Source organism: Lolium perenne, chromosome 3 (assembly GCF_019359855.2).
Source record: "Lolium perenne isolate Kyuss_39 chromosome 3, Kyuss_2.0, whole genome shotgun sequence".
Taxonomy (NCBI): Eukaryota; Viridiplantae; Streptophyta; class Magnoliopsida; order Poales; family Poaceae; genus Lolium; species Lolium perenne.
In genome coordinates, this window is record NC_067246.2 from 115,185,112 (window position 1) to 115,205,852 (window position 20,741).

Below are 20,741 nucleotides of genomic sequence, written 5' to 3' on the forward strand. Positions count from 1 at the left end.
ACAAGGTAAACCAATCTTCTCAGCAGAAACTTAATAATAGTTTGCACCTTGATACTTTGAGTAAACTAACCTGAGAAATTTTGAAGTGTCGTGGTAGCCCCCAAGCGTCATGGCGGATAATTTCCGGCAATGATGCTTCAAAAAGATCTACACTTAACTATACGCAAACAAAACTTTATCCTTATCTTTCACTGTCGTAGGAACAACAAGCGTTGCACTACGAGCTCCACCAGAATATCTCGCTCCAGCACCGCGTTACTCTTGGGCAGGCGGATCAAATTCATGATGCCAAAGAGAAGATTGCGGAGCTGGAAAAATTGCTGGCGGAAGCCCAAGGTATGTCTCCGACCAAACTGTCATTATTCCAATCTTCCGAATTTTAACTGACTTAAGATTTTGTTTCATTTGAACAGGTGCATCTACCTCTCTAGCCATTGCATCCTTCGAGCTTGAAAACCTGCGCTCCGCTCATAAGGACCTGGAGTCTAAGTTGAAGGAGGCGGAAGAAAAGCGGGTGCTTGCAGAGAATCAACTGGCTGAGAAGAATTCAGAGTTTATCCGGGAAAAGGCTGATCTGGTGGAGAAGTGGAGGAAGCACAGTGCTACTCTTAAAAGCCTCCAATAGAACGTCCAACACCTCCAGACCTACATGAGGATGGCAGAACAAGGTTTGGACCTGCTCAACTCCAACGTCATGGGTAAGTATCCGGAACCCAAAACCAAATCAGTTCTCCGTAACCCTGAATGACATCTAACGCTGATCAACTTTTATTTTATAGAGCCACTTGAATATGATGAGGCCCGACGCGAGATGTTTCCACGTGATGATTTGATCAAGCTTACCGGAGACGACTGCAGGGACTTAATCTCAGCCTGCCGCAAGATCTGCCATAATTTGGCAATCAAGGAGAGCCAAACCTGCATATCACAGGTTAATGGTTAGGAGCAACATCTGAAATCCGAAGTGTGTAGCCTGTAACTGCATATCGCAGGTTAATGGTTACACATCTGAAGGTGAATATTTGTGGGAATATGTGGCAATATATGTGGGAATTAGAGTATAACCTTATTGGCGAGCATGTACATACCGACATCAGCAGTACGTAATGTGGAAAGACAACTCGTTTCAGGTTCAGGTAAGTACAAGACCTGGCAAAATCAGCATAATACGAATAAAGAAAGCCTTCATCATCTGCATCAACAAATCGATGTATCAAATCAGTGAAAATATATAAACTGAAAGGTGTAGAAAGCCTTGCAAGGCGACCGCGTTGCCGCGTGCAGCCGCTGGGAGTGGTGAAGCGAAAGCGTGACCACGATAGAGGCGGAGCAGGCATGCGATGCCGCAATTGGTGCAGCGGCCTTGCAAGCTTTGGATGGGAGGAACGATACGAACCCACATTTAGAGCAGCTGCCTCCATCTCAGCTCCCTCACGAGGTCGCACGATGGCGCAATTCCATGGTGGCCTTGGGAAATCGGCTCGATGTCACTTCTCCCCGCATGTTGCTCCCCTCCCCCTATCTGCTATCTTGCCAACGAGGCCAAGCCTCGAACACATCGAACAGGACGACACGAATTCTGGAGAGACGACGAAAGACACATCGCCAAGTGTAACATCCCAAAATTTTCAAACAAAGAAGAAAATGAATTTCCTTTTCCCAAAAATGAGAACCAACAAAAACTTTTCTTACATATGGTGCTATGCATAGTACTCCTACATAATTCTTGTGCTTTTGCCATGATAGTTGTGATATGCTTATCAAATGTTCCTAAAAACCTAAACCTTACTTTCTTTTCACCTTCCAAGGTAAAACAAAATAAAAAGAAATTAAATAAGAAAAAGAGAAGAGGCAAATACCCTCACATATGAGGCTATGGCTATTTTTGTAAAACTTTACCCTAGGCCCCTCTACCTTGTTTAGAGGATTGGAAAACCTTACTAAACCTTACCTAGTACTTAACAAATCAAATTCATGGTGGAACAAAAGAAATTAAAAAGAAAATAAAAAATGCAATAAAGGCATATGAGAGGAAATGGCCAAAAATAGGAAATTGAGAATTGACCCTAACACTTGGTGTGAATGGTGGGATCACTCCTCTATACCATTTCAACACTCAAAAACATCAATTGGATAAAAAAGAAACAAATCAAAATGAAAATAAATGAATTTCCCAACTCACATATGATGATGGTCACATGTGACCTTTTTAATATCTTACCCACTTTGAGCCCTTTTATTAAGAGATTCTTAAACCAAACCCTGTCAACTCTTTGCACCTCATCCAAGACCTCATCAAGATGAACAACTTTGGTGTTGACCACTTTGACCATATCATTGACCATTGCTCCAAATAGTCAAGCCAAGATGCCACTTTGAAACAGATTCTAGATTCCCTCCACTTTTAGAATTTTCACCAAACCTCTCCAAATTTCAAACCAATGCCACACATTGGTGCCCAACATAATTTAGAACACAACCATGCAGCCATTTGTCCAAAATTACACACAAGAGAGATTTTTACTTTGGAGATAAGAAGTACACATAGAGGAGAATAAAGGTACAAGCCACTTTTCCCTCACTTTTCACTTTCTCTCTCTCTCTCTCCCTTGTCCTCCTTGATAGTAGACCTTGTACCCTAAAGGCACATCAATGAGGTGACACAACCTTGGCCATGATCACCACCTTAAGCATACCACATCATTGCATGTACCACATATGCTTCTCACTTTAATCCAATGTGCACACATCTAGCCCTCTCCAACCTTGTGCTCCATGTCATACCCACTCAACTCAACACACTCAAGCTTGCAGCACTCCAAGAACAATAAAAGTATGCACACAAGATCAATGCCAAGCCATGTCCTTGATTTGGACAACACCATGCCAACCCTACTCCCCTACACTCTCTGGTCACCCTCACCTTGTCTTTTGGACTTGCCTTACCACACTGATCACCACCATGCCAGAGTTAACCCTAGAGAAGCCCTGCACACCCCGATGCCAGACCATGTCAGCATGGTGAGCACCACCAAGTCACCATCTATCCATGGACCCTCCTCTCCTCATGATCATGTCAATTAGACTCACCATACACTGCGGAATACGCCAGATATGATCCCAAGTCAAAAGCACCCCGACAATGCCCTGGACGCGACATGATCACCGCGCCCAGTGCACGCCAGAGCGTGCACTGGCACTCCACTGGACGCACCAGAACGCCATCTCGACCAGTCGCATCCGCCCTCCCCTACACCTCTACTTCTGCATCGAGCACACCCACCACTCCAGCTAGTCCGTAGACACGCTCGAGCGCCTGCGCATGCACCATCGCCGTCGTCCTCTTCAACGATGCGCCGCCAGTACCGTGACAGTCGCGCCATGATCCCGAGCCGTCCCCTCCTCTTTCCTCTGCGCCAGAGAGCCGTTGAGAATCGCCATGATGCTGGCCATCCCACGCGCACCTCGCCTTGCCTCTTCGCGCCTCAGAGACGACGCGCCACCGTCAACCTTGCCCGCACCCCACGGCCACCTCTCGACTCTATAAAAGGAGAGCTCCTCCTCCTCAATTGCTCACACCACTTGACTCCCCTCCTCTCTCTAATCATTCTCAACCCCTCTCCACTCCACATCATCGCCGGTAGACCTCCAATCGACAGCTGAAGTCCGCGGCGGTGCTGCAGAAGGCGCCATCGATTTCCGCCACCGTTGGAGTCGCCGTCGGTACCAGCCGTCGTCCGCAACATCTCTGTGGGGACCCCGGACTAGCTGTCCGAAATACCCGTTATGTATACAGTTCACGATCCCATGATCAGTGCGTCGTGAACACATAACCGAACTGATATCAAAGTTACATCATCCAATACAAAACGGAATAAGTAAATTACAATAAGGTAACACGACCAATCTTACATAATAGCCTCGAAGGGCCTAACTTAGCATCAGAGTAGCAACATCACTTCAACAGCGCAGAGCCCACAACATCTGCCATAACCCTACAGGCAACTGACTGGGAGAACGTTCCTAGCCCGCATAAACGTCATCCATCTCCTTCTTCGTCCGTTGAAAATCCTCCAAGTCTGGCCAAGTAAATAGCCAGGGACAAAGCCGTGAGTACATTTGGAATTGTACTCGCAAACCATCAAGAAGGTATTTTGCAAGAGTGCAAGATAACAAGTGCTAATCTAGATGACAAGAGGGAAGAGCTAATTTCTCTTGTGAAAATAGCATGTAGAAGAGAATTAGTTTCTCTTGTGGATATAGCATGAGAAAGAGAAATAGTTTCTCTTGTGGATGTAGCATGAGAAAGAGAAATAGTTTCTCTTGTGGATGTAGCATCCCATCATCACAGTTGAAGGGGACACTAAGAAGATCCTATGACATCTCTATATCATTATTGAAGAAGATACTTCAAAAGAGTTCTACAACATAAAACACTAGGAAGGGAGTAACCCAGTTTATTTCCTTTCCGACCATCTCCATATGGTCAACCAAACCATTCTAGTACCCTTCCGGTACTCCGAAAACAAGTTCCTTTTTCCTTTGGTAAACACTTTCTCAAACAAAACTCATCAGGCTAAGCAACAGCCATTTCAACCGTCCATGACCGCGGACACGGCTATTCGAATAGATTTGACTCTGCAGAGTTTGCACACTTTCCCCACAAGATCCGCGAGTTTATCATGTGGGCATCATCTCTGCATATCAACTATGCCATGACAAAAACTCGGACATAGCCTTTCGCCTATTCGTCTTAGCACGGGATCCTACCCTATGGAGTATGTACCTCCCCGGCACCGTGGCAGCTCACCTCACTTTGAGCGTGGCTCCACCGCCAAGCCAGGAGACCCATAGTGTCTTCCGGACGGGTCAGCCCCGAAGGCCTCCCGTTATACTATTGTCTCCACCAACGACAATCCGGATTCAGGGGTAACCTTACCCTTATATAGTTGTGCGGTGTCCCATGTTAAGAAGAACAAACTACGAGCTAAGCCCCGTCCCACTCCAGGGTAATGTGGTTGCGCGGGTTAATTGTCACGGGTGAATACTTAGACGCCAAAGTTTTCGAAAACAAGATTTTCTTTCCAACCATCTTTGCCAAGATCCTTTCCTTTCATAAACACACACTTGGGTAAGTCCAACTCACCCAAGGTTTTTAAAAATTCTTTTCAACAAGGTATTTTTCCAAGGGGGTTCCCAACCTATAGTTTTATGAAGGAACTAAGAGTCACAATGACATGATGCTAGCCATCATACCACTAAGGGGATGATAATTGAGGTGTTAAGAGGATCATACATACTTAGGATAAGCATGTATAGGGACAACATAATTAAGATGATTCAAACAGGGGTCATGATGTTAATCATCCTACCAGTAAGAAGATGACAACATGGATATGGTCAAGGGGGCATACATGCTTAGGGTAAGCATGCATAACATCAACAAGGGGGTTCACATACTTGGGAGCAAGTATGCAAAGCATCAACAAGGGGTTCATCATACTTTGGGAATAAGTATGCATAGAGTAGAGGACCAAAAATCACACATGATACAACGAACCAAGTATAAAATGGAGCAATGAGCACAACAAGAAGGATAAATAGCAAGAGATCAAAAGATGGCTTGCCTTGGTTGGCTATTTGTCCCTGGACTTCTTCAACTCCATCAAAAGAATTCCAACAATAAAATCTTCATCCGAACCACTTCTTCTTCTTCCCCGGAATCGTTCGCATCTATCGTCGGAAAATATAAAAGGAACACAATCAACACATTGCACCAAAAAAAAATTCAACAATCAACAATCAACCATCAATAGCTAAACAATCTACTAAGAGCTAACATACTAAAGATCACAATTAAACTTTAAATTTGATTATAAGAACACCCAATTTATTCCTCCTAAAAAAAAGGCATGAGAGCTTAACAAAAGAGCAATTGTCTCCATGGTTATCACCAAGGTATGAATTAAACATCCCCTAATAGATAACACTATCAAGAAGACTAGCGCAATTCTATGGCCTCAAAAACATTCATCCTTTATTTTCAAACATTTTTGAAGAGGTAGAAATGATTTCTCTCTTTCATTTTTAAAACACTACACTAAAAATAGAAAGTAAACCATATACCCCAACATTTGAAAACTGAAGAAAAACAAATAAAACTTGTTTTAAGTCTCAGAGGGTTTTGTTTTGCAAGAATGAAACATAGGTTGACCATTTTTAAAAAAAATAGAAGAGGTGGTCAAGGATTTTAAATAAGCAAATGGTTTGGTACAACATTTCATGTGACACACACTTAGCACAAATAGTAACCAAAAATTATGAAAAGGGTCTACCACTAATTATTCTAGATGGTCAGTACTAAAACGAGGCTAACAAAATTGGATTCACTCAAAAAGGTTAATTTTTGAAATTTAGAAATTAGAAGTACTAAACAATAATCAGTGATCAAGTTTAATATATTAAAAATCATACAAAAATCCTAAAAATATGGGACCAGTGGCATTGGAAAGGTAATAAGATTTCGGAACTAATGCAATTTTTTTCACTCGATTTGGGTTTGTAAAACTGGAGTTATTCACAGTTTAGTGCTACTGGTTTTAGAGACAAAACATAAATTTTCAAATTTTGAAAATGGGCGGGAATAGTCTGGGCCGTGCGGAGAAGAAATTGGGCCGGCCCAGGGGAGTATCCAGGTGGAGGGAGGGAAAAAAAGAAAAGAAAAGGGGCCAGTGGCTGGGCCCGTCACATGGGCTGACGTGGCCAAGAGCCACGCAGTTGCATGATACTGGAGGGTCGAACGACCAGGGGTCGTCTTTCTCCTCCGACACGCACGCTCGCGGCGGACGGGAGGAAAAAGGAGGGGCGGCTAGGGGCGTACCGCAGGCGAGCGTGGGTCGTCGGCGATGGCGGGGCGGAATGGCGGCGACTTGGGGCGGTCCAGGGCGGGCTTGGCGGCGTCGTCTTCTTCCACAGCGGCTCCTCCCGAAGGCCTCCTCCTCGCAGCAACCTCCGGTCTAATGGTGATGGCGGCGTTGTCCGGTGAACCTAGGCGGCGAGGAAATGGGCATTAGGATGGTAGAGGGACGGGAAGCACAAGGAAACAGAGAGGGAGGCGTCGGGGCGTTCGTGACCGTGCACGTCACCCACGCGGTGACCGCGGCGATGCGGCTTCCTCCGGCGAGCAGCAAGGAAAGGGGAGTGCTGCGGCGCTTCGGTGTGGCTCAACGGAGAGGGAGTGGTGCTGTGAGGCGAAGGGAGAGGCTGGGGCGCGGCTTTTATAGCCTCGAAGCGGCGTACAGTGGACGCGGTGCAGGACAGCGGTGCACGGGTCCATGGGCTCGCCATTGGGCAGCCGGGGCGGTGGTGAGCGGCTCCGCGCGCAAGCTAGGGTTTTCGGAGGTGTTCCACGCGCGGGAACGGACTAGAGAGAGAGAGGGGGCCACCGCGCAGAGAGCGCTCGACAGAATGCGGTGCCCAGGCTGATGTCATAGGCAGCGCCGCGGCTGACGTTTCGGTGCTGGCGTCAGCGAGGTGGAGGTGCTGCGCGTGTGTGCAGGCACGAGCGCGTCCTGGAACGGTCGGCTAGTGTTCATGTGTGATGTTCTGGGACGTGGCCATGGTGGTCTCTGGTTGTGTTTATGCACAGGTTGGTGCGCTGGTTCTTGTTTCCTTTGGTGAGTGCGTGTGTGGTGTTGGTCTGGGTCGTGTAAGCTGTGGTTTAGGTAGGCAGGGGACATGCATACGTTTGTGTCCAACGTGTCTCAGCCATCTCCTCTAGTCCTCTTCTTCTCAGTTTTCTAGACAAACAATGATGCAAAATCTTGCAATATTGCACAAGATAGAGAGGAGGGTGTGAGTCAGATGGTTGGGAAAAAGAGAGCGCAAAAGAACAAGTCCGAGAGGAAGAAAATGTTTTGTCCACATTTTGGTGTGATAGGAATTCCAGAAATTTGACAGAAGAGGTGTATTATTATTTAGTGCAAACATGATAAAAAGGTGTGGCGCACTAATCCACAAGCTTTGGAACATTTTCTTAAAATATTTGGTCCCGTTCTAATTTGTTTTTTTCACGTAAATCCAAAATAGAGATAAAGTTAAAAGAATTTGAGATCTTGAAACTAACCAAGATGGGTATTGCATAATTTTCCCATACTCTAAAGTTATTTTTGGAGGCATGAAATAATAGAACCATCATTTGAATGCATTAAATGAAAAGGGAATTTTGGAAAAGAGTATACCTTTGTAAAGATTTTTTTTTTTGGGAATACTAATGAGGTATTATTCCTCACTCTTTTCTTGATATCAAAAATCAATTTGTAAAAGAGTTCGATAACCATGGAGGGATATATTTTATTTTAAGTAGCTAACTCAGGGAGGAATAAAATTTAAATATGAATATGAATAAATTTGAGAGAAAAATAAATGAAGAAATATTATCTCCAAACCTGTATTTTTTTAAGAAACTAAACAAAAGAGAAAGAATCTTATAGGTCATAGAGACATATGGTTTTATTTGGAAAAATGAGGAGGATTTTAGAAGAGTCAAATGATCCATGTTTGAAATAGAATAAAATATGGATCACTCCATTTTTCTTTAGGAATCCAAAACTGCATATAAAAGCTTTTTTATAAAAATTTAAAGATGCACAAATTAAAGTAGGCCAACACTTTGGGCCAACACAAAATATCTTTAGAAACCCTTTTGTGATACTATGATCAAAGGTGATCATAGCTAAACTTAAAAAAAACTTTTTGACAAGATCCTTTCAATTAAGATTTTGAGTCATAGGGAAAAATAAAACAAGTTGAGGGACTTTTATCAAAAGCTTCAAATGAGTTTTGAAGAGAGTAGGTGAAGGTAATAAAAGAGTGACCAAAGCTTAGCTCTTTTTCTTGGGACTCGAAGATGTGTGTTGAGGTACTTATGGGAAAACACCAAGCATAGGGTTTAGTGTATTGGTAGGGAAAGGAAAATAATTTCCCAGGGCCACACATGTGTTTTATTAGGGAGTTGCTAAGTTGTTTCAATACTAGAGGTCTTGTTCTTGGAGGTAGCTCAAAACAATTTTCAACAATCATACAAGATAATCCATCTACCAGCATATCAAGGCAATTCATATACAAACAGATCAAGACCATTCATCTTAATTAGTTTATAGAAAAAAGTTTTTGTTCCCTCTAATTTTTGCACTAAGGATAACAAAACAAGGTTGCAAAAGCTGGGGTGTTACAGATCTTCCACCCTTAAAATAATCTCGTCCCGAGATTACTAAGCGTAGAACTAGAGGGGTTTTCAAAGTTGACTAAAGTTAGACTCCTCTTCTTTTAGACATAAAGTTGTCGAGAAGGTCGTTGCTTCATCTTCTGGGAGACATGATGGATTCCTGCCGGTGGCGAGCTTCATGAAGAGAGGTTGACTACGCCATGTAGGTGTTAGATCTTGTAGCTTCTTAACGATCCTAGCGGAGTCCACGATTTTGGAAAAGTTAGTGCACTCCAATGGTGCTTTAGCACGTTTGAAAACTTTTTAGAGTTAGCTTTAAATTTTAATGGAAGATGAAGTCTTCCACCCTTAAAATCGTTCATCGGGGGTTCTGAAAAACTCTAAGCTTCGGCCACGGAGTCTTGTCGGGCGCTTTTGAAGGAGTCTTCAGTCTCTCGTCTTGACTTGAAACATCTTCAGGGGGCGAGGTGCAGTCCACAACTTCAGGGGGAGTTAGTGCATCCCAAGTTCCCAATGGTGTTTTAGAAAGGTGGAAAATTTTAGCGTTAGCTCCAATTTTTCCGTGGAAGATGGAGTACGGAGTCTTCCACCCTTATGATTTTTCATCGGGGTCTCGGAAAAACTCAGAGCTTCTGCCTTGTAGTTCTGTCTAGGCTTCTGAAGAAGTCATCGATCTTCCGTACCCAATTGAAGAATTTTCAGGGAAGACATGTAGACCACGGCTTCAATAGACTCTCATGGTGTTTTATAAAACATAGGACTCGCGGCAAGTTAGTAAGTCAATAAAACGCCTGGTTGGTGTCCATACGAAGCAGCAACAAAATTCGTCGAAGACAATCTTCAGCTTGCGAGTCGGTGTTGACCAGTTAAGAAGTGAGCGGGTAAGTTACACCTAATATTGAGTCTTGAGGTATCTTCATGAGCTTCACTTGATGAGGACCAGATGAACCATGTGAGGTAGCTTGGCTTTGACGGTATTGTTGTCTCAGCTTGTTAGAGGGTGTGATAGAGGGTGGTTTCAAGAAGATATCCTCAAGGTTAGCGCGATATACACCATAGTTAGACCAAGTTAGTATGTCTTCTCGCAGAGGTGCAGTCAATCTTGAAGGTAGGGTCTTCTGCTTTCTTGGTGTAGTAGAGATGCTCCAGCTGATCTTGAAGGTAGTCAACATAGATAGGGGTTTGGGTTAATTTTTCGGAGGTTTGAAAACCAACTGTAAATGGGGTTAGAGTTAGAGCATTTCCTTAACTTATCCAGTTACTAGCAGTTAGCATTCTAAAGGCGAGGACAGTGAAAACATCTTAGGGAGGCTTCCTATGCTGGGTTATCACAATAAGAGTGTTTTTCAGACCTAAAGGCCAAGACAACCATACACACAACAAACAGATAAAAACACTCAAGGCAGCACACTAGGAAACTACAAGCAATCAGCACACCAAACAAGGCACTCTAAGTATCTAGGGATACCTAATACGTGGGGGTAGCTCAATCGAAGCGATTGAGTTTGTCCTATCCATCCTATAGGTTTGGGGCTGGTCACATAAGTTGATGTCTTCATCTGGCTGACAACAACTTCAACAAGGATTCTCGAAGCAGTTGGTGGTGACGCGGCTTGGTGTTGAGTCGTTGATGTTGAAGCAGAGGCTAAAAATGTGTAGTCTTCTTTCTCAATATCCCGGTGACGTGAGGTCTTCGAAGGGGTGGCTGTTGAGGTACTCCCAAGTCGAGATCTTCTCATGGCTGGCCTAAAAATTACTAGTCAAGAAACTGAGGACTTGATCCCTGACGACTGCAAAAAGTGCAAGTCCACGGAGGAGCAAGGTCAGGTCTTTGACATACTTTGGTGACAACCAAATATATGATGTTATTATCCCTTTGTGTGCACACTAAGTCGGCCTCCAATCTTCAATAGCTGTTGTTGGAGATACATGAGTCTTCCAAAAAGGTTGATACATCTTTGACTTTGAGTCTCCGAGTCTGAGTTGGAGACATCGTCCAATATGTTGGTTTGGAAGATGATTAGACCATAGAGTAAGAATCTTCAAACATTTTAATAAAGCGGAGAGATAAGAATTTAGAAGCTTTGAATAAGCAAGAGGAGTAGAAGCTACGCTTCCGACTAAAGAAAGAATTTGCTTTCGTAAATAGTTTTTTCCAAAGTACTTGTTTCCTAACTAACGTCCATGCTAACTAAGGTCTCCTACAATCAGGATGGCTCTGATACCAGCTCTGTGGGGACCCCGGACTAGCTGTCCGAAATACCCGTTATGTATACAGTTCACGATCCCATGATCAGTGCGTCGTGAACACATAACCGAACTGATATCAAAGTTACATCATCCAATACAAAACGGAATAAGTAAATTACAATAAGGTCACACGACCAATCTTACATAATAGCCTCGAAGGGCCTAACTTAACATCAGAGTAGCAACATCACTTCAACAGCGCAGAGCCCACAACATCTGCCATAACCCTACAGGCAACTGACTGGGAGAACATTCCTAGCCCGCATAAACGTCATCCATCTCCTTCTTCGTCCGTTGAAAATCCTCCAAGTCTGGCCAAGTAAATAGCCAGGGACAAAGCCGTGAGTACATTTGGAATTGTACTCGCAAACCATCAAGAAGGTATTTTGCAAGAGTGCAAGATAACAAGTGCTAATCTAGATGACAAGAGGGAAGAGCTAATTTCTCTTGTGGAAATAGCATGTAGAAGAGAATTAGTTTCTCTTGTGGATATAGCATGAGAAAGAGAAATAGTTTCTCTTGTGGATGTAGCATGAGAAAGAGAAATAGTTTCTCTTGTGGATGTAGCATCCCATCATCACAGTTGAAGGGGACACTAAGAAGATCCTATGACATCTCTATATCATTATTGAAGAAGATACTTCAAAAGAGTTCTACAACATAAAACACTAGGAAGGGAGTAACCCAGTTTATTTCCTTTCCGACCATCTCCATATGGTCAACCAAACCATTCTAGTACCCTTCCGGTACTCCGAAAACAAGTTCCTTTTTCCTTTGGTAAACACTTTCTCAAACAAAACTCATCAGGCTAAGAAACAGCCATTTCAACCGTCCATGACCGCGGACACGGCTATTCGAATAGATTTGACTCTGCAGAGTTTGCACACTTTCCCCACAAGATCCGCGAGTTTATCATGTGGGCATCATCCCTGCATATCAACTATGCCATGACAAAAACTCGGACATAGCCTTTCGCCTATTCGTCTTAGCACGGGATCCTACCCTATGGAGTATGTACCTCCCCGGCACCGTGGCAGCTCACCTCACTTTGAGCGTGGCTCCACCGCCAAGCCAGGAGACCCATAGTGTCTTCCGGACGGGTCAGCCCCGAAGGCCTCCCGTTATACTATTGTCTCCACCAACGACAATCCGGATTCAGGGGTAACCTTACCCTTATATAGTTGTGCGGTGTCCCATGTTAAGAAGAACAAACTACGAGCTAAGCCCCGTCCCACTCCAGGGTAATGTGGTTGCGCGGGTTAATTGTCACGGGTGAATACTTAGACGCCAAAGTTTTCGAAAACAAGATTTTCTTTCCAACCATCTTTTCCAAGATCCTTTCCTTTCATAAACACACACTTGGGTAAGTCCAACTCACCCAAGGTTTTTAAAAATTCTTTTCAACAAGGTATTTTTCCAAGGGGGTTCCCAACCTATAGTTTTATGAAGGAACTAAGAGTCACAATGACATGATGCTAGCCATCATACCACTAAGGGGATGATAATTGAGGTGTTAAGAGGATCATACATACTTAGGATAAGCATGTATAGGGACAACATAATTAAGATGATTCAAACAGGGGTCATGATGTTAATCATCATACCACTAAGAAGATGACAACATGGATATGGTCAAGGGGGCATACATGCTTAGGGTAAGCATGCATAACATCAACAAGGGGGTTCACATACTTGGGAGCAAGTATGCAAAGCATCAACAAGGGGTTCATCATACTTTGGGAATAAGTATGCATAGAGTAGAGGACCAAAAATCACACATGATACAAGGAACCAAGTATAAAATGGAGCAATGAGCACAACAAGAAGGATAAATAGCAAGAGATCAAAAGATGGCTTGCCTTGGTTGGCTATTTGTCCCTGGACTTCTTCAACTCCATCAAAAGAATTCCAACAATAAAATCTTCATCCAAACCACTTCTTCTTCTTCCCCGGAATCGTTCGCATCTATCGTTGGAAAATATAAAAGGAACACAATCAACACATTGCACCAAAAAAAAAAAATCAACAATCAACCATCAATAGCTAAACACTCTACTAAGAGCTAATATACTAAGGATCACAATTAAACTTTAAATTTGATTATAAGAACACCCAATTTATTCCTCCTAAAAAAAGGCATGAGAACTTTACAAAAGAGCAATTGTCTCCATGGTTATCACCAAGGTATGAATTAAACATCCCCTAATAGATAACACTATCAAGAAGAGTAGCGCAATTCTATGGCCTCAAAAACATTCTTTCTTTATTTTCAAACATTTTTGAAGAGGTAGAAATGATTTCTCTCTTTCATTTTTAAAACACTACACTAAAAATAGAAAGTAAACCATATACCCCAACATTTGAAAACTGAAGAAAAACAAATAAAACTTGTTTTAAGTCTCAGAGGGTTTTGTTTTGCAAGAATGAAACATAGGTTCACCATTTTTTAAAAAAAATAGAAGAGGTGGTCAAGGATTTTAAATAAGCAAATGGTTTGGTACAACATTTCATGTGACACACACTTAGCACAAATAGTAACCAAAAATTATTCTAGATGGTCAGTACTAAAACGAGGCTAACAAAATTGGATTCACTCAAAAAGGTTAATTTTTCAAATTTAGAAATTAGAAATACTAAACAATAACCAGTGATCAAGTTTAATATATTAAAAATCGTACAAAAACCCTAAAAATATGGGACCAGTGGCATTGGAAAGGTAATAAGATTTCGGAACTAATGCAATTTTTTTCACTCGATTTGGGTTTGTAAAACTGGAGTTATTCACAGTTTAGTGCTACTGGTTTTAGAGACAAAACATAAATTTTCAAATTTTGAAAATGGGCGGGAATAGTCTGGGCCATGCGGAGAAGAAATTGGGCCGGCCCAGGGGAGTATCCAGGTGGAGGGAGGGAAAAAAATAAAAGAAAAGGGGCCAGTGGCTGGGCCCATCACATGGGCCGACGTGGCCAAGAGCCACGCAGTTGCATGACACTGGAGGGTCGAACGACCAGGGGTCGTCTTTCTCCTCCGACACGCACGCTCGCGGCGGACAGGAGGAAAAAGGAGGGGCGGCTAGGGGCGTACCGCAGGCGAGCGTGGGTCGTCGGCGATGGCGGGGCGGAATGGCGGCAACTTGGGGCGGTCCAGGGCGGGCTTGGCGGCGTCGTCTGATGGCGTGTAACTCACACGTTCGTTGGGAACCCCAAGAGGAAGGTATGATGCGCACAGCAGCAAGTTTTCCCTCAGAAAGAAACCAAGGTTTATCGAACCAGGAGGAGCCAAGAAGCATGTTGAAGGTTGATGGCGGCGGGATGTAGTGCGGCGCAACACCAGGGATTCCCGCGCCAACGTGGAACCTGCACAACACAACCAAAGTACTTTGCCCCAACGAAACAGTGAGGTTGTCAATCTCACCGGCTTGCTGTAACAAAGGATTAACCGTATTGTGTGGAAGATGATTGTTTGCAGAAAACAGTAGAACAGTATTGCAGTAGATTGTATTTCAGTATAGAGAATTGGACCGGGGTCCACAGTTCACTAGAGGTGTCTCTCTCATAAGATAAACAACATGTTGGGTGAACAAATTACAGTTGGGCAATTGACAAATAAAGAGGGCATGACCATGCACATACATTTTATGATGAGTATAGTGAGATTTAATTGGGCATTACGACAAAGTACATAGACCGCCATCCAGCATGTATCTATGCCTAAAAGTCCACCTTCAGGTTATCATCCGAACCCCCTCCAGTATTAAGTTGCTAACAACAGACAATTGCATTAAGTATTGCGCGTAATGTAATTAGTGACTACATCCTTGAACATAGCACCAATGTTTTATCCCTAGTGGCAACAGCACATCCATAACCTTAGAGGTTCTTGTCACCCCTCCAGATTCACGGAGACATGAACCCACTATCGAGCATAAATACTCCCTCTTGGAGTTACTAGCATCAACTTGGCCAGAGCATCTACTAATAACGGAGAGCAGGCAAGATCATAAACAACACATAGACATAACTTTGATAATCAACATAACAAGTATTCTCTATTCATCGGATCCCAACAAACGCAACATATAGAATTACAGATAGATGATCTTGATCATGTTAGGCAGCTCACAAGATCCGACAATGAAGCACAATGGGGAGAAGACAACCATCTAGCTACTGCTATGGACCCATAGTCCAGGGGTAGACTACTCACACATCACTCCGGAGGCGACCATGGCGGCGTAGAGTCCTCTGGGAGATGAATCCCCTCTCCGGCAGGGTGCCGGAGGCGATCTCCTGGATCCCCCGAGATGGGATCGGCGGCGGCGGCGTCTCTGGAAGGTTTTCCGTATCGTGGCTCTCGGTACTGGGGGTTTCGCGACGGAGGCTTTAAGTAGGCGGAAGGGCAGGACAGGGGGCCACACGAGGGCCCCACACCACAGGGCCGCGCGGCCAAGGGGGGGCCGCACCGCCCTAGGGTTTGGGCACCTCGTGGCCCCACTTCGTCTCCTCTTCGGTCTTCTGGAAGCTTTGTGGCAAAATAGGACCCTGGGCGTTGATTTCGTCCAATTCCGAGAATATTTCGTTACTAGGATTTCTGAAACCAAAAACAGCAGAAACAAAGAATCGGCACTTCGGCATCTTGTTAATAGGTTAGTTCCAGAAAATGCACGAATATGACATAAAGTGTGCATAAAACATGTAGATAACATCAATAATGTGGCATGGAACATAAGAAATTATCGATACGTTGGAGACGTATCAGCATCCCCAAGCTTAGTTCTGCTCGTCCCGAGCAGGTAAAACGATAACAAAGATAATTTCTGGAGTGACATGCCATCATAACCTTGATCATACTATTTGTAAAGCATATGTAGTGAATGCAGCGATCAAACAATGTATATGACATGAGTAAACAAGTGAATCATATAGCAAAGACTTTTCATGAATAGTACTTCAAGACAAGCATCAATAAGTCTTGCATAAGAGTTAACTCATAAAGCAATAATTCAAAGTAAAGGCATTGAAGCAACACAAAGGAAGATTAAGTTTCATCGGTTGCTTTCAACTTATAACATGTATATCTCATGGATATTGTCAACATAGAGTAATATAATAAGTGCAATAAGCAAGTATGTAGGAATCAATGCACAGTTCACACAAGTGTTTGCTTCTTGAGGTGGAGAGAAATAGGTGAACTGACTCAACATTGAAAGTAAAAGAATTGTCCTCCATAGAGGAAAAGCATCGATTGCTATATTTGTGCTAGAGCTTTGATTTTGAAAACATGAAACAATTTTGTCAACGGTAGTAATAAAGCATATGTATCATGTAAATTATATCTTACAAGTTGCAAGCCTCATGCATAGTATACTAATAGTGCCCGCACCTTGTCCTAATTAGCTTGGACTACCAGATCATCACAATGCACATGTTTTAACCAAGTGTCACAAAGGGGTACCTCTATGCCGCCTGTACAAAGGTCTAAGGAGAAAGCTTGCATTGGATTTCTCGCTATTGATTATTCTCAACTTAGACATCCATACCGGGACAACATAGACAACAGATAATGGACTCCTCTTTTATGCATAAGCATGTAACAACAATTAATAATTTTCTCATATGAGATTGAGGATATATGTCCAAAACTGAAACTTCCACCATGGATCATGGCTTTAGTTAGCGGCCCAATGTTCTTCTCTAACAATATGCATGCTTAACCATAAGGTGGTAGATCTCTCTTACTTCAGACAAGACGAACATGCATAGCAACTCACATGAAATTCAACAAAGAGTAGTTGATGGCGTCCCCACTGAACATGGTTATCGCACAACAAGCAACTTAATAAGAGATAAAGTGCATAAGTACATATTCAATACCACAATAGTTTTTAAGCTATTTGTCCCATGAGCTATATATTGCAAAGGTGAATGATGGAATTTTAAAGGTAGCACTCAAGCAATTTACTTTGGAATGGCGGAAAATACCATGTAGTAGGTAGGTATGGTGGACACAAATGGCATAGTGGTTGGCTCAAGTATTTTGGATGCATGAGAAGTATTCCCTCTCGATACAAGGTTAGGCTAGCAATGCTTATTTGAAACAAACACAAGGATGAACCGGTGCAGCAAAACTCACATAAAAGACATATTGTAAACATTATAAGACTCTACATCGTCTTCCTTGTTGTTCAAACTCAATACTAGAAATTATCTAGACCTTAGAGAGACCAAATATGCAAACCAAATTTTAGCATGCTCTATGTATTTCTTCATTAATGGGTGCAAAGCATATGACGCAAGAGCTTAAACATGAGCACAACAATTGCCAAGTATCACATTACCCAAGACATTTATAGCAATTACTACATGTATCATTTTCCAATTCTAACCATATAACAATTTAACGAAGAAGAAACTTCGCCATGAATACTATGAGTAGAGCCTAAGGACATACTTGTCCATATGCTACAGCGGAGCGTGTCTCTCTCCCATAAAGTGAATGCTAGGATCCATTTTATTCAAACAAAACAAAAAACAAAAACAAACCGACGCTCCAAGCAAAGCACATAAGATGTGATGGAATAAAAATATAGTTTCAGGGGAGGAACCTGATAATGTTGTCGATGAAGAAGGGGATGCCTTGGGCATCCCCAAGCTTAGACGCTTGAGTCTTCTTAGAATATGCAGGGGTGAACCACCGGGGCATACCCAAGCTTAGAGCTTTCACTCTCCTTGATCATGTTGCATCATACTCCTCTCTTGATCCTTGAAAACTTCCTCCACACCAAACTTAGAACAACTCATTAGAGGGTTAGTGACAATAAAAATTAACATGTTCAGAGGTGACACAATCATTCTTAACACTTCTGGACATTGCATAAAGCTACTGGACATTAATGGATCAAAGAAATTCATCCAACATAGCAAAAGAGGCAATGCGAAATACAAGGCAGAATCTGTCAAAACAGAACAATTCGTATTGACGAATTTTATCGAGGCACTAGACTTGCTCAAATGAAAATTCTCAAATTGAATGAAAGTTGCGTACATATCTGAGGATCACTCACGTAAATTGGCATAATTTTCTGAGTTACCTACAGAGAAAACAGCCCAGATTCGTGACAGCAAAGAAATCTGTTTCTGCGCAGTAATCCAAATCTAGTATGAACTTTTCTATCAACGACTTTACTTGGCACAACAAAACACTACACTAAGATAAGGAGAGGTTGCTACAGTAGTAAACAACTTCCAAGACACAAAATAAAAACAAAGTACTGTAGGTAAAAACATGGGTTGTCTCCCATAAGCGCTTTTCTTTAACGCCTTTCAGCTAGGCGCAGAAAGTATGTATCAAGTATTATCAAGAGACGAAGTGTCAACATCATAATTTGTTCTTATAATAGAATCAAAAGGTAACTTCATTCTCTTTCTAGGGAAGTGTTCCATACCCTTCTTGAGAGGAAATTGATATTTTATATTACCTTCCTTCATATCAATGATAGCACCAACGGTTCGAAGAAAAGGTCTTCCCAATATAATGGGACAAGATGCATTGCATTCAATATCCAAGACAACAAAATCAAAGGGGACAAGGTTATTGTTAACGGTAATGCGAACATTATCAACTTTCCCCAAAGGTTTCTTTGTAGAATGATCAGCAAGATTAACATCCAGATAACAATTTTTCAGCGGTGGCAAGTCAAGCATATTATAAATTTTCTTAGGCATAACAGAAATACTTGCACCAAGATCACATAAAGCATTACAATCAAAATCATTAACCTTCATCTTAATGATGGGCTCCCAACCATCCTCTAGCTTCTTAGGAATAGAGGCTTCGCACTCTAGTTTCTCTTCTCTAGCTTTTATGAGAGCATTTGTAATATGTTGCGTGAAAGCCAAATTTATAGCACTAGCATTAGGACTTTTAGCAAGTTTTTGCAAGAACTTTATAACTTCAGAGATGTGGCAATCATCAAAATTCAAACCATTATAATCTAAAGAAATGGGATCATCATCCCCAATATTGGAAAAAATTTTAGCAGCTTTATCACACGCAGTTTCAGCAGTTTTAGCAGTTTCAGGTAGTTTCTCGCGCTTTGCATTAGAAGTGGAAACATTGCTAACACCAATTCTTTTATTATTAATAGTAGGAGGTGCAGCAACATGTGTAGCATTATCATTACAAGTGGTGGTAATAGTCCAAACTTTAGCTACATTCTTCTCTTTAGCTAGTTTTTCATTTTCTTCTCTATCCCACCTAGCACGCAATTCGGCCATCAATCTTATATTCTCATTAATTCTAACTTGGATGGCATTTGCTGTAGTAGTAATTTTGTTTTCAATATCCCTATTAGGCATAACTTTCGATTTTAAAAGATCTACATCAGCAGCAAGACTATCGACTTTAGAAGCAAGTATATCAATTTTCCCAAGCTTTTCTTCAACAGATTTGTTAAAGGCAGTTTGTGTACTAATAAATTCTTTAAGCATGGCTTCAAGTCCAGGGGGTGAACTCCTATTATTGTTGTAAGAATTCCCATAATAATTAGCATAGCCGTTGCCATGATTATAAGGATATGGCCTATACTTGTTACTAGAATTGTTCCGATAAGCATTGTTGTTGAAATTATTATTTTTAATGAAATTCACATCAACATGTTCTTCTTGTGCAACTAATGAAGCTAATGAAACATTATTAGGATCAACATTTGTCCTATCATTCACAAGCATAGACATAATAGCATCAATCTTATCACTCAAGGAAGAGGTTTCTTCGACAGAATTTACCTTCTTACCTTGTGGAGCTCTTTCCGTGTGCCATTCAGAGTAGTTGATCATCATATTATCAAGAAGCTTTGATGCTTCACCAAGAGTGATGGACATAAAGGTACCTCCAGCAGCTGAATCCAATAAATTCCGCGAAGAAAAATTTAGTCCTGCATAGAAGGTTTGGATGATCATCCAAGTAGTCAGTCCATGGGTTGGGCAATTTTTAACCAGAGATTTCATTCTTTCCCATGCTTGTGCAACATGTTCAGTATCTAATTGTTTAAAATTCATTATGCTACTCCTCAAAGATATAATTTTAGCAGGGGGATAATATCTACCAATAAAAGCATCCTTGCATTTAGTCCATGAATCAATACTATTCTTAGGCAGAGATAGCAACCAATCTTTAGCTCTTCCTCTTAATGAGAAAGGGAACAATTTTAATTTTATAATGTCACCATCTACATCTTTATACTTTTGCATTTCACATAGTTCAA